This window comes from Mesoplodon mirus, assembly GCF_964341445.2.
Source record: "Mesoplodon mirus genome assembly, chromosome: 5".
Classification (NCBI taxonomy): Eukaryota; Metazoa; Chordata; class Mammalia; order Artiodactyla; family Ziphiidae; genus Mesoplodon; species Mesoplodon mirus.
This window is the reverse complement of record NC_138980.1, coordinates 173,747,387-173,761,049: the sequence shown is the minus strand read 5'-3', so window position 1 is coordinate 173,761,049 and position 13,663 is coordinate 173,747,387. Positions and strand designations below refer to the sequence as shown.

At 34.3% G+C, this 13,663-nt stretch overlaps 1 pseudogene across 1 annotated transcript in view; it reads left to right on the top strand.

Moving 5' to 3' along the window:
* The window catches only part of LOC309805422 (small ribosomal subunit protein eS26-like), a 189,627-nt pseudogene extending 176,547 nt beyond the window's left edge, over positions 1 to 13,080 (top strand). The window contains exon 2 of the transcript in view: positions 12,805 to 13,080. The product of the transcript in view is annotated as a small ribosomal subunit protein eS26-like (transcript). The remainder of the gene's footprint in view (positions 1 to 12,804) is intronic.
* The last annotated feature ends 583 nt before the right edge of the window (positions 13,081 to 13,663 follow it).

Genomic DNA, 13,663 nt, shown 5'->3' with positions numbered 1-13,663 from the left:
TAGCTGAACCTCTTATGTAGCTCAACAGACAATTTGGTCATTTTTAAAATTTAAATACCTAAATAATTAGTACTGAATCTATTTAAATGTATAGTAAGATAATAAAGGTAGATTGTAGTAATAATAGAATCAGTCACTGTTTGAAATTACAAAATATTTTTTTAATCAGGAAGACACTCTTTTTTCCTATTGAGTCATGTGATTTATAACAGGTAGCAATCAAACTATCAATTACTCCTTTTAGTCATTACAAGTAATTAAAGCCTAGTAATTCTAACAGGAATCCAATTTATTATTTTCTTATTTCAACATAGAGCCATCTTTATTTTGACAAAACCAAAAAAATTTATATGCCTTATTTATTTACAGATTTACTAATGCACTGTAAGGCCAAATATAAGGTAACTATAGGTTTGTTTCAGTTCCTTTTCCTAAAATATAATTTCACATTCTAATGGTATATGTATTATAGTTATATTATTATTATTTTTTGGCATTGACTATAATCTAAATATTATGATATTTGTTACACTGTTTTTGATATTTGAAAATCAAGCACAGAATACCAAAATATTTATTGCTATACTCCCTTCAAAACACACATAAAATTTCAATATTGTCAAGCAGCAATCTATCATTATGTTTCTGTAGTTAAGCCATTCTATAGAATTTTCCCCCCGAAACTTTAGCCACCTGTATTTTCTTGGAAACATGAGCAATAGTAAAAGGTCCTCATTTTTACAAGTGGTGATTAATAAGTGTGTGTGAGTGGGAGAGATGATCCAAGAATAGCTATGTGTTGATGTTTGTTGGATGGGGGCTCTTTATACTCTAATTTTTACTATTATACATATGTGTATCACAGAAATTTTCCATAACAATAAGTAAAGCTCTATTTTGCTTTTTTTTCAAGTAAATAGCTTATTCTCATTTTAAATGTGCTGTTCATGAGATGATTTCCTTGTCTTATGGTTAAATATAATTTTAGAGGTTTCTGTGTTCAAAATATTTTAGGTTATTTTGATGTAACCTTGGATATAAGGACCTCATGGAAAACTTTGGGGTATATATTATATCTATTTGACCATAGATAAGCTAAGAATGAAATATTTGTTTTAAAGGTAACATCAGTCTGAAACTTAATGTAGGGAACACTATTATACATTCATTTTTCACCTTCCTTGCCTGCGGTTAGTACTTTAACACTGATTGCATGGTCTCCATATGAAAATAATAGATTAAAACTGAGAACCTATACTAGTGTTTTCTTAGTGTTTCTTCATATAAAATTTATTTTAACCATACCAAATTAATTTTATTCACATAATTTTGAAATGTTTTCATGTTTTCTAGTTTTAAATTTTTTTCTATTTTTATGGTATTGTACATTGGATTTTTTTCTCTTGTATTCTTTCTAGTTTAATCTTTGTGCATAAATATTTTCTTTAATTTTCATTTTTTTTTATGAGTCAGTAAGATTTTTTCAAGGCTTTCTTTTGGCTAATTTTTTAAAATTTCTAATATTTTGTAATTATTTTGTATTTTGTAGTTTCATTCTATTAATATATTTAACTATTCTTGAAATATTATTTTAAAATTTTTATGTATTTTGTGGATATGACTTTCTAGTCATATTCTAGTGTGCCTCCTCTGTACAAATATTATCCTATACCTGTGAGCTTCCAGGGATACTTAGCTCATAAATCCTATGCACTGCTTATTTGCTGGTTTAGTAGGAAACTAGTGGGGAAACAACGTAAGCACCATAATAGTTGTCATTTACCCCAGTCTTTGAAACTGGACAAGCTAGGCCCTTGTGATTTTCTCTAGTTGATTATTTCAGTTGACTCATATATATATATATATATATATATGAATCCCTTAAAAAAAAATCATTTTCTTAGCCTAAATACTTAATTTCCATGGAAACACACTCATAACCTCTGTAATATTTAACCATGAATAGAACATGGAGTACAAAAACAATATGCACACTTAAGAATATTCATCTGGAAACATGGCATCTTAGGTCAGAAGTCAAGTTCTATCAATAGTAGAAGCAGATTCTTTTCTTTCCCCCTCAAAACAATCTACTCTGAAAGAAGAACAAAGAGAAAGAAACCCACATAAAATGCTAAATAATCAAATAACTTTACAAAACTAACCTGATGGTCTACTCAGATGTTTAAGCTGAACTGATTTCATGCATTTTTAATTATTAATATAATGTTCCTTTGTTTTCATTTTTTCAAAAAATATTTTCTGTAGGAATCCATTATGAATGTTAGATAACTCATGTTTTATCTTGTGGATGACTGAAAGCATTTCATTTTATCATATGTAAATCTGAACTCCTTCTAGCTTTTACCAACAATGCAAAAGTTCAAGGCATTTTCAACATTGAACTGAAGCAATTATATCAACATAGCATTTACATCAATTGAAACATTATAAATATGATATCAGTTCAATGGGAGCCATAGATTACAGTTAGTTAAATGTTAAAGAGTGTATGCTTTTCCTTTTTTATATGCTGGTATACATATTAAGATGTCACAGCCTTGCATTTGTTTTTTTTGTTTGTTTTGTTTTTGTTTTTGTTTTTGTGGTATGTGGGCCTCTCACTGTTGTGGCCTCTCTCGTTGCGGAGCACAGGCTCCAGATGCGCAGGCTCAGCGGCCATGGTTCATGGGCCCAGCTGCTCCGCAGCATGTGGGATCTTCCCGGACCGGGGCACGAACCCGTGTCCCCTGCATCGGCAAGTGGACTCTCAACCACTGTGCCACCAGGAAAGCCCCTGCATTTGTTTTAATAAACTAGAGATATGAAGGTTGTAATTTTAATTACCAATTTGTTGAAATAACTACGTGCTGTTACCAACACGTGGAGATGACAGAAGTTAAATAGATAAAAAGATGTCTATGGTTCTGAGACTGTTGTACTGCTTAAGAAACCACAGACCTTGGTAAAAGAAAATACTGTTTTTATCCTTAGGCATACAATCTCTCTAGAAGGGAAACAGTCTGGGAAAACCATATATAGTCTATGGAGGACTTAGCTCATTAATGCTCTTCCTGTGGGACCAAAGAGGGTAATAAATAGGCAGAATCTCCTAGACCAGATATGGATTCAGATGACCGTGGAGAATAGGGACAAGAATCTTCCTTCCAGAGAATAGAATGACTGCCTACTCATGAATGTTCATACCTTCAGAACCATACATCTGGACCATCTCCAGATGTGATAAAAATGATTCAGAACTACCATGGCCCTATGTCTTCACTGCTTCCTACTTCAAAATTGTGTGTGCATGTGTGTGTGTATGTGTGTGCATGTGTATTCTAGAGATAAGATAACTTGATTTACTAGTTCATAGCTTCCAAATTAAGAAAAGGAAGTTTGAGACAGGATGTAGAAACTTCGGTGCAACAACCAGAAATCCTAGATATTAAGCTGGATGCAGTGATGCATTTGAGGCTGCTATAATGAAATACCATAGACTGGGTGGCTTAACCAACATTTATTTCTCACAGTTCTGTAGGCTGGCAAGTCCAAGTCCAAGGTACTGGCAGATTTGGTGTAGACACCAAATGGACTTGCTTCCTGGTTCCCAGACAGCCTTCTGTCCCTATGTCTTCACATGGAGAAAAAGGGAAGGTAACTCTCTTCAGGGCTCCTTTATAAAAGGGCATTAATCCCATTCATGAGGGTCTCAGTACCTCCCAAAGTTCTCACCTCTTAATGCCATCACATTGGGTATTAGGTTTTAACCTATCAATTTTAGGGGGATTCAAACATTGTCTATAGTAGATGGAATGGTACTTTTGGGCTGCTTTCCTTGGCAGGGATATAGTCAGTTCTATGTTTTTAAAAAAATGCAAAAGGATATTTAAAGAACAGGAGGGGAGACTCTTTCAGAGATCGATAATGCTTACTGATGAAACGATGTGTTCCCTGCATTTCTCAGTAGGCTTGAAGAGGTAGGCTATGCTGTATAACTACTAACTGGCCATTCGTCTGTAACTAGAATGAGCACATTTCATCTAGACAAAAATATTTATGATCCAGTGCTTTGATTTCTATGCTCCATTTAATGACTCAGCAGTTGTGAAAAACATCGTGAAATAGTACAACTGTCAGGTTTGGCCTTTCCATAACAATAAGAGTAAGATGGCAATCTTTGTCATTATAAGTGCCCGAGAGTGGGTGGCATGATTTGTTTGGTTGGTTGGTTTTGTTTAGCTCACCATAGTTTATTCTGCCTAATAAATTAAGTTGTCATAAGTTACCAAATATTTTATAGTTCATTAGCTTTGTATATGGATTTTTATTTAGTTCTTATTATTTTTTAAATATGTATAAAAGCAATTTCTAATCAGCCACTTTCGTTCATGTTTTTTTCTTTTCATACAATTGTTTAGATTACAAGTATAGATAAGTAATAAAGATACCAGAAAAAAAATCAGTTTTAATTTTCATCCTATTTAAATCCTGAAAAAGAGGAGACATGTAAGGACAAATAAGCCAGTGACAAAAATGAATTTTGAAATATATTTTAAAATGTACAGTAATAAATATTACTAAATTATGACCTTCATTATATAAAAAAAATACTCAAGTCCTTACTCCCACTGTTATTAGATAGCACATGCTCTAAAATCTTCAAATACATTGGTGATGAAATTTAACTCTGTAAATTGAAAATGTAGTTACGTTATACAATCAGGTGTACCATTGCTACCTTATTTTTTTTTTATTAGATGTGTCTTCAATTTTATGTTCAATGTTTTCTAATACCACTCTTAAATTCATCACTATCATTAACTCATAAAATTTCACCTTTACCATAAGACAGTTTGCACTTACTGCAGTTCCTGGAATTAAGCAGTATTATTAATGGTCCAGAAAAGTCACCTTTTAAAAAAGTTCTTCAATGACGACCTGTGTTCTTCATCTGCTTATTTCAGTGCCCAGGACTTACCTGATCAAATTATTAGAAGACCATAGGAGACAGTGCTTGACGCCCTACCACCAACTGCATATGAGGAGGTACATGTTTTCCTTGTTACACCAATTATTTGGAAATAATTTCAAAACTAAGAACTTTCTCTTTAGAAATTGCCCATTGGTTGGGTCTCTCCAGCCAATGACTTGGTTTTGTCTCTCTGCTCCTCACATTCCCAAGACAACTTTGCCTACGCCTGACAGACCATGAATAGAATATATATTTTCTCTACTGTTAGGAGGAACAACCTTACACTCTTAAATAACTAGCATTTTAGGAATACAGACCATAGCATATTCGCAATGCACCTCACTTCACACCTCCAAATTTGAGTTATCCTAGTGCTGTAAGCGTGGTGGTTTGAGTGTATGGGTGTGTGTGCAAAATCCTGTGAAACGGACTTATTTGGCCTCATCAATTTAGTGAATACCAGTTCACTAAAAAACAATTGAACAAAACTTTGATATACCAAATCTTTACATATGTTAACTGTGTATATAAGTAGAAAAAGTCATATTATTTTCAATCTCTTAAACGTTTTATGTATCTCTATATTTGTCTATCATATCCATCTATCTATCTCTCTACCTATCTCTTAGTCATCTATCTATCATCATCGTCTATCTAACAAGTACTGAAGTTAAATAAAACTGAAACAGAAATTCCTAATATAAGAGCAAGGTAGATGGCTCTCCAGATATATCCAGTGAGACAGGTAGGGGAATTAGAGTTCTTGTAGTTCATTCAAGGTTGAATAGACACTTGGTTATGATTTTAGATAATATGAATATATAAACAAACAGGCCAACATTTACTCTATACACCAAATTTCAATTTATTAATTGCCAAGAAGTGTTTTCTTTCTAAGACTTACTAAGGTGTCTATAATTCAGAGCACCATTTTCTTGATTTTAAATAAGACTATTCCTTTAGTTAATGCTTGGAGAATTGAAACACTTTTCATTTAAGTGTTCACCTCTAGACCCCCAGATTCTATTACAGAGGCTGCTACCAATATAACATATGATACCATCTGCAAATTAGTAATGAGTAGAACCTGGGAAGGCCAAGTACACAAGTTCTTCCTCTCAATCGTATCTCTCAATTGTCATAATCCTCATACACTCAAATACTCTCTATAATTTCCACACAGTAATGAATAAATATGGCAAAAGGCTTTACTCTGTGACATTTCCTACAACAAATACTGATCCTTTCAATCATTTATACTTAGTCATGCATTTGATAATTCTCAGGTTCCCTTAGTTCGACTTCTAATGTTTCTTTTCCCTTCTCTTTGTTTGAATTTGCCTGTGTATCTTTATTTGCCTCTTTATTTTCAACTTATTTTAAATTCATTGCAAATATGTTGTTATTCTAAGAGGCATAAATATTTTGCTGGTTATCACATATTATTTTTTCATGATAATCTGTCATAGGGGAATGTTTAGAACAATAACGTATAAGTGTTAACATCTATGCTGTGATTTTACAAGCTTATTTTGTTCCATTGTTTTCTCCTATTTCTCTGGTTAGATAACATTGCTTTTCATTTCAAAGTTTCCCATATAAATTTGAAAATTGTTTTTCATTCACATTTGTAGATTACTTTTCTTTTCATGACTTTGTAATGAAATGTATGAGTTTGAATTATTTGCTAAATCTTACTACTTTACTTCAAAAAAGAAAATATTTTCCTTATTTTATCATTATTTTCTCCATCAGTTATATTTTATATTTTTATGCCATGTTTCTTTTATATCTTAGTCTTTTCACCTTCTGTCTACTGAGTTCCATTTCTTCAAGTTTTTGATTTATGCTTAGATTCGTGGTCTGGAAAATGAAGGGAAAGCAATATCTCAGATATTTACTTGATGAGTGGGAAACACACCCTAGGGTAACCCCATGAATAACACCTTCAATAACTCCCTCCCCTTTAGAGCAAGTGCAAACTGATATTTGCTTTTAGCCAATAGTATATGGCATAGCATGTGGGAAAGAACTGCAGGCAGCCTCTAGGAGCTGAAAAAAAAAATCCCAGCTGACAGCCATCAAGAAAGTGGGCACCTCAGTCCTACAATCACAAGAAACTGAATTCTGTCAACAGCCACTCAATTTTGGAAGAAAATACTGTGCTCCAGGAAGGAACACATACCAACAGATGCCTTGACTGAAGTTCTGTAAGACTTTGAGCTGAAGACCCAGTTAAGCTGTGCTCAAACTCCTGACCCACAGAAACTGTGAGATAATAATACATGTTATTTTTTGGAGTCCTTTGTTAAGAAAAAATAGATAAGCAATACATGTGGACCATTTCTTCTTATTGTTGTTTTTACAAATTATTACTTTCCTTCAATCTTAGTGCTCTAACATTTAATTAATTAGTTCTTATTCTTTTTCACCAGCTTTACTTAAGGATGATTGACAAATTAAAATTGTATATGTTTAGGTTGTATAACATGATATTATCATTTTTAAGGTGTACAATGCAGTTTAATATATGTATAAAATGTGAAATGATTACAACAATCAAGTTAATTAACATATTCATCACTTCATATAGTTACCATTTTTGTGTATATGGTAAGAACACTTATTATATAATCTCTTAGAAAATTTCAAGTATACAATAGAATATTATTAATGATAGTCACCATGCTGCACATTTGATCCCCAGAAATTATTAATCTTATAACTGAATGTTTGTACTGTTTGACTAACATCTCTCCATTTTACCCAAGATCCCAGACCCTGGCAACCACCATTCTACTCTACTTCTATGAGTTTGACTTTCTTTTAGATTCTACATATAAGCAAGATCATACAGTATTTGTCTTTCTGTGTCTGGTTTATTTCACTTAGCACCATGTCTTTCTAGTTCATTCATGTTGCCACAAACAGCAGCATTTCCTTCTCTTTTTTTTTGTCTAAATAATATCCTTCTGTGTGTACACACACACACACAACATTTTCTTTTTCCACTCATTTGATGGGCATGTAAATTGGTAAACACACTATGGAAGACAGTAAGGAGCTTCCTCAAAACACAAAAATACTACTGTATGATTCAGTAATCCCACTTCTGGGTGTCTATCCAAAGGAAATGAAACCAGGATCTCAAAGATATATTTGTACCCCGTGTTCATTGCAGTAGTATTCACAAAAGCCAATATGTGCTGTGACTTTTTAATTAAAGTTTTCATAAATTTACTCTGGCAGTTCTGTTTCCTGGGTCTGAATTTCGACCATTCTACCTCTGTGTTCTGTGTTCCCTTAATTGAGTTTTAAATTTCTTGTTCTTGTTCATTTTTTTTGTTTTTTTACTAAGGTCTGGTTATAAGAAAATGTTAAAGAACAAAATTTCCACAAATTATTAGAAATGTAGTCTTTATTACCATGGCAATGAGATATAAACTGTGGCAGGCCATGTGACCTGGTCAAAAGACCTTTCCTCTCTGGTCTGATGGTTCTCTTCCAGCTCCAAAAGAAGAAAGACTCAGCTTGATGATCACATTCTTAGTCTTTCTGGGCCAGAAATCCCTAGCACACATGATATTTTAAAACTTTTATAGTAATGAGTTTGGTATCCATCAGACTCAAATCATCAATTTCTCCCCAGTATCCACCCCTTTCTGACACTGTTATCTAGGATTTCCTCAGCCCATGAAGTGAACATTGTGGGCAAATCCCCTTAAATAGGATGCAGAGAAAGACCACAGCTTCACTGACAATCAGATGTCTGGGTCTCAAGAGCCACTTGGCTATAGGGATCTGACATCACAGAGTTGGCAGAAAGGAGTTTAGAAGCAGAATTTGTGCTTTATATTCCCAGAATTCCCTCTGTTCCTATGTGACTTCTGTCCCATCACCTCACTCAAGAACCTAGGCACCTTTCTACTTTAACTTGGGATACATCCTATACAAATTTTTGAAAGATTCATGTCTTAAGAATGAACTTTATTATTTTAATGCTAAAAATTTCAACTTCTCCTTAAATGTATGTAAAAGAAACAAAACAGGTCCATAAATATAGACAATACTGTTCTTAATCAAATTAATATTTTCTTTTGAAAAATCTTCAAATAATCACTTTAATTTCTTAGATGCAGAACTTCTAGATAGAAGACAAATATTACGTGAAAAGAACTCAGTATTTTATAATCTGAAAATCTTTCTATTATCTTTATATGAGCTGAGAAAGAGGGAAAATTCAAAGGGTTAATTTTTCCAAGTTCATTTACTTTCAAACTTTAGTAAACAAAGACTAACTCTCTAATTAATGAATGACAATACAATCTAAATCCTTCTGTGTTTTCCCTTAATATAGAATACTTTAATGTACCAATCTCTTTTCAAGCAGACTCAAGAGATGTGTGGCCTTTAAAATTGTGATTCTCATCTCACACTTAACACACATGCACCAGAATAAAGTGAGAACAATATTTCTGAAAAAATGCTTTTAAACATTTCATATTGGACACATCCTCCATTTACATTTCTACTGATATTTATAGATAACTTCAAGATCTAAATCCAATTTATGTTTTCATCATATTTGAAAGTTCTCAGATACAAATGATATTTAGAATTTTTGTTTAATATATTTATAAATTGTTCCCTTTAATCATTAATTTGAACTTTTTCTTGCCCTATCCCTTAGAATTCTGCCACCTATACATACTTTCCTCTCTCTATTGTTCTAAAAGAAATTAAGAGAAGTTAAAAGATAAAAAACCTGTTTATATATATATATATATATATCTTTTAAAATAAAATGAATAAAAATTACTATACTTAATATAATATATTTTATTTAAAATAGTAATATGAAAGTGATCATTTAAGAAGGTAAACATTTTTATATATTTTGTGTAATTTCATTTTGTGTTTTTGTCCCTTAACAGTTTGTTTTATATATATATATATATATATATATATATATATATATATATATATATATATATATACCGCCTACCTATTCAAAAATGAAATGCTATATTCAATTTAGGACATGCAATTTTTGAAATACAAAGGAAAGGCACAAAGTGATATTCCCATGAATGACCCCAGTGGGAACAGCCGAAACGAGCAAGAATTTTGGCTCTAGTTAAATTCTGGATGTGTCATTCCACAAACAGAATTATTTTGTGAAAATCTACATTCTAAGAGCCCAAAGATAAGCCTGGGTAAAAATATTTTTCAGTGTACAGCTGTTACTACATCAATATGACCTTTCCGAACATGAGTTTGACTAGTCTACCCTGGGGAAGCCCTGATGCTTTGATTCTTTGTAATGTGCAAAAATCTTCAATCACCCAATTCAAAAACATGTAATGGAGAATGCCATAGTGTATCAGATAAATATTAATTTCTCAGATTACCTGCGACTATCTGCTGCCTGGCTCTTCATAAAACGGCTACATTTTATCTTAAAATATAATCTCTTTTTACCTCCATAGAATAACATGTCATGTTGAGCTACAGTTGCTAGACTCTATAAATGCTACTAAAGCAACATTGGGAAATGTTTCCTAATAAGACAGACTTCTGTCAGGACAATTTGTCTGTTCAGAAATTCATACATCAAATTAATACCTTTTGTGCTTTTGACCCCTTTACTTTTTTTTTTTTTTTAGTTTTGACCTGTTAATTTTTATTGGAGTAAAGTTGCTTTATAATGTTCTGTTAGTTTCTACTGTACAGCAAAGTGAATCAGCTGTATGTAAAAATATATCTCCTCTTTTTTTGTATTTCCTTCCCATTTAGGTCACCACAGAACATTGAGTAGAGTTCCCTGTGCTATACAGCAGGTTCTCATTAGTTATCTATTTTATACATATTAGTGTATATATGTCAATCCAAATCTCCCAATTCATCCCACCACCCCCTGATACCCCTTAGTATCCACATGTTTGTTCTTTATGTCTGTGTCTATTTCTGCTTTGCAAATAAGATCATGTATACCATTTTTCTAGATGTTACCTATATGCATTAATATACGGTATATTTTTTTCTCTTTCTGACTTACCTCACTCTGCATGACAGTCTCTAGGTCCATCCACGTCTCTACAAACGACCATATTTTGTTCCTTTTTATGGCTGAGTAATATTCCATTGTATATATATACCACATCTTCTTTATCCATTCATCTGTCAATGGACATTTAGAGTGTTTCCATGCCCTGGCTATTGTAAATAGTGCTGCAATGAACACTGGGGTGTATGTGTCTTTTTGAATTATGTTTTTGTCTGGGTATATGCCCAGTAGTAGGATTGTTGGGTCATATGGTAGTTCTATTTTTAGATTTTTAAGGAACCTCCATACTGTTTTCCATAGTGACTGTATCAATTTACATTCCCACTAAAAGTGCAAAAGGGCTCCCTTTTCTCCTCACCCTCTCCAGCATTTATCATTTGTAGACTTTTTGATGATGGCCATTCTGACAAGTGTGAGTTGACACCTTATTGTAGTTTTGATTTACATTTCCCTAATAATTTGTGATGTTGAGCATATTTTCATGTGTTTGTTGGCCATCTGTATGTCTTCTTTGGAGAAATGTCTATTTAGGTCTTCTGCCCATTTTTTGGATTGGGTTGTTTGTTGTTTTGATATTGAGCTTCATGAGCTGTTTCTATATTTTGGAGATTAATCCTTTGTCAGTTGCTTCATTTGCAAATATTTTCCCCCATTCTGAGGGCTGTCTTTTCATCTTGTTTATGGTTTCCTTTGCTGTGGAAAAGACTTTCAGTTTAATTAGGTCCCATTTGTTTATTTTTGGTTTTGTTTTTATTACTCTAGGAGGTGGGTCAAAAAGATCTTGCTGCAATCTATGTCAAAGAGTGTTCTGCCTTTGTTTCCTCTAAGAGTTTTATAGTGTCTAGCCATACATTTAGGTCTTTAATCCATTTTGAGTTTATTTTTGTGCATGCTGTTAGGGAGTTTCTAACTTCATTTTTTTACATGTAGCTGTCCAGTTTTCCCAGAACCACTTATTGAAGAGACTGTTTTTTCTCCATTGTGTTTTCTTGCCTCCTTTGTCATAGATTAGGTTGGCCTAATCACACATACCTAAATATTTTATTACACCCTAATTATCTACACATAGGAGAAAATCAGCCAAATGGCAATAACAAAATATTTAATGCTCTGTTTTACAAATTCTGAATGATTTCTAATGGATTTTACTATTCCACAGTCCAATTATTAGTGTTTTTGTTTAGCAAGTAGATAGCTAATATGATTATAGGAAAGCTCAAATTTATTAGCTTTCTTAGAAAATTGCCTACTTCAGAGGGAAAAGTACACTAACCCTCCTAATTTTTTGGATGGCAAAGAAATATTGCCATGGAGGTACTAATGAGTGAATAAAAAATTACTTTTTAAAAACTGTTTAACTCTTGATACACAGATTTTATCAAAAGAGTGATGTATTTTATTAAAATAGGATTTTTATGTAATTTACATATTTTCCCACACAACATGAGTACTTTTAAATAACAAATTAAATTTCATGATCTAGTTTACATGCTTACATCTAGCTTACGTTTTTTCCTGACATGGTAATTTGCTTACCTCAGTTACTTTGCATATCTGCAAAGAACGTGACTCTTTAAGAAATAGAGGTCTCAAGCCTAGCAGAGCCATCACCATCACCCAGAAGAAAGGACTGGAGCTCAGCCCCTGTTGGAGTTGGTCCCTGCCTTACTCCCCTGCTTCCTCATCTGAAAAATGGGGCTTCCTTCAGGGAGGCATGAGAATTCCATAAGCTGAGGTCCCGTGCACTCAAGGTCTGTGGCAGCCAGAGCAGCATCCCTCAAGGAGAGCAGCAAGGGCCAGGGCAGGACAAGCTCTGAGATCTGAGATCGAGTGCGGATACCTCGTTCTATCCCGGGAGGGAGGGAGTGGCAGAAAGGCCAGTAAGCCAAGGCCACAGAGCAGCAAGCCGGGCCAGACCTGGGGCCACTCTCCTCCCTCCCTCATAAACGAGGGCCAGGCGCACTTGGGGACAAGAGGAGTAGATGGCCAGCCCACTCGGCCACCCCAAGCCAGCTTAGCAATCTTTCAGGGCATTTGACCTCCGGTGGTGATTTCTACCCAGAGGATGACGTGAGCATTTTTAGTTCCCAAAGAATGTCGATCAGCCCCCAGAGGCTGGGCTGCCTTGAGATGGAGTTGCTGGTTTAAAACAAACAAAGCTGCCTATATAAGGACCAGACGGCCACCGGGCACCACCCCTGCCAGGAATCTCAGACCCCTCGGTCTCCAGCCATCCGAGGCCACGCCCTCCCCGGGCACCGTCTGCAGCCGGCCGCTCTTCACTGTACTCTGGGTGGACTTGACCATGGCGGGCTCCAGCTTCCTGAGTCCCAAACCCCAGAACGTGCAGCAGAGACTGGAGTTCAAGTGTAACAGGGAAGAGCCAAAAGTGACTCCATGTTGGATCTGTTTCTTTTACTTTAACCTTTGCTTCCCGCTACTTTGGTTCACTAAAAGGATACCGTCTATACATAATGGCCTGCCTCGGGGAACTCTGCCTCTCTTCCTGAATGTTAAACCGAAGGGCCTTTGTTCAGGGAAGCATCCTGACCCTGTCCACCTGTGGACGGCCACAAGAAAGAAGGAAATAACACATCCCCTCCCCGAGGCTGGCCATTCCA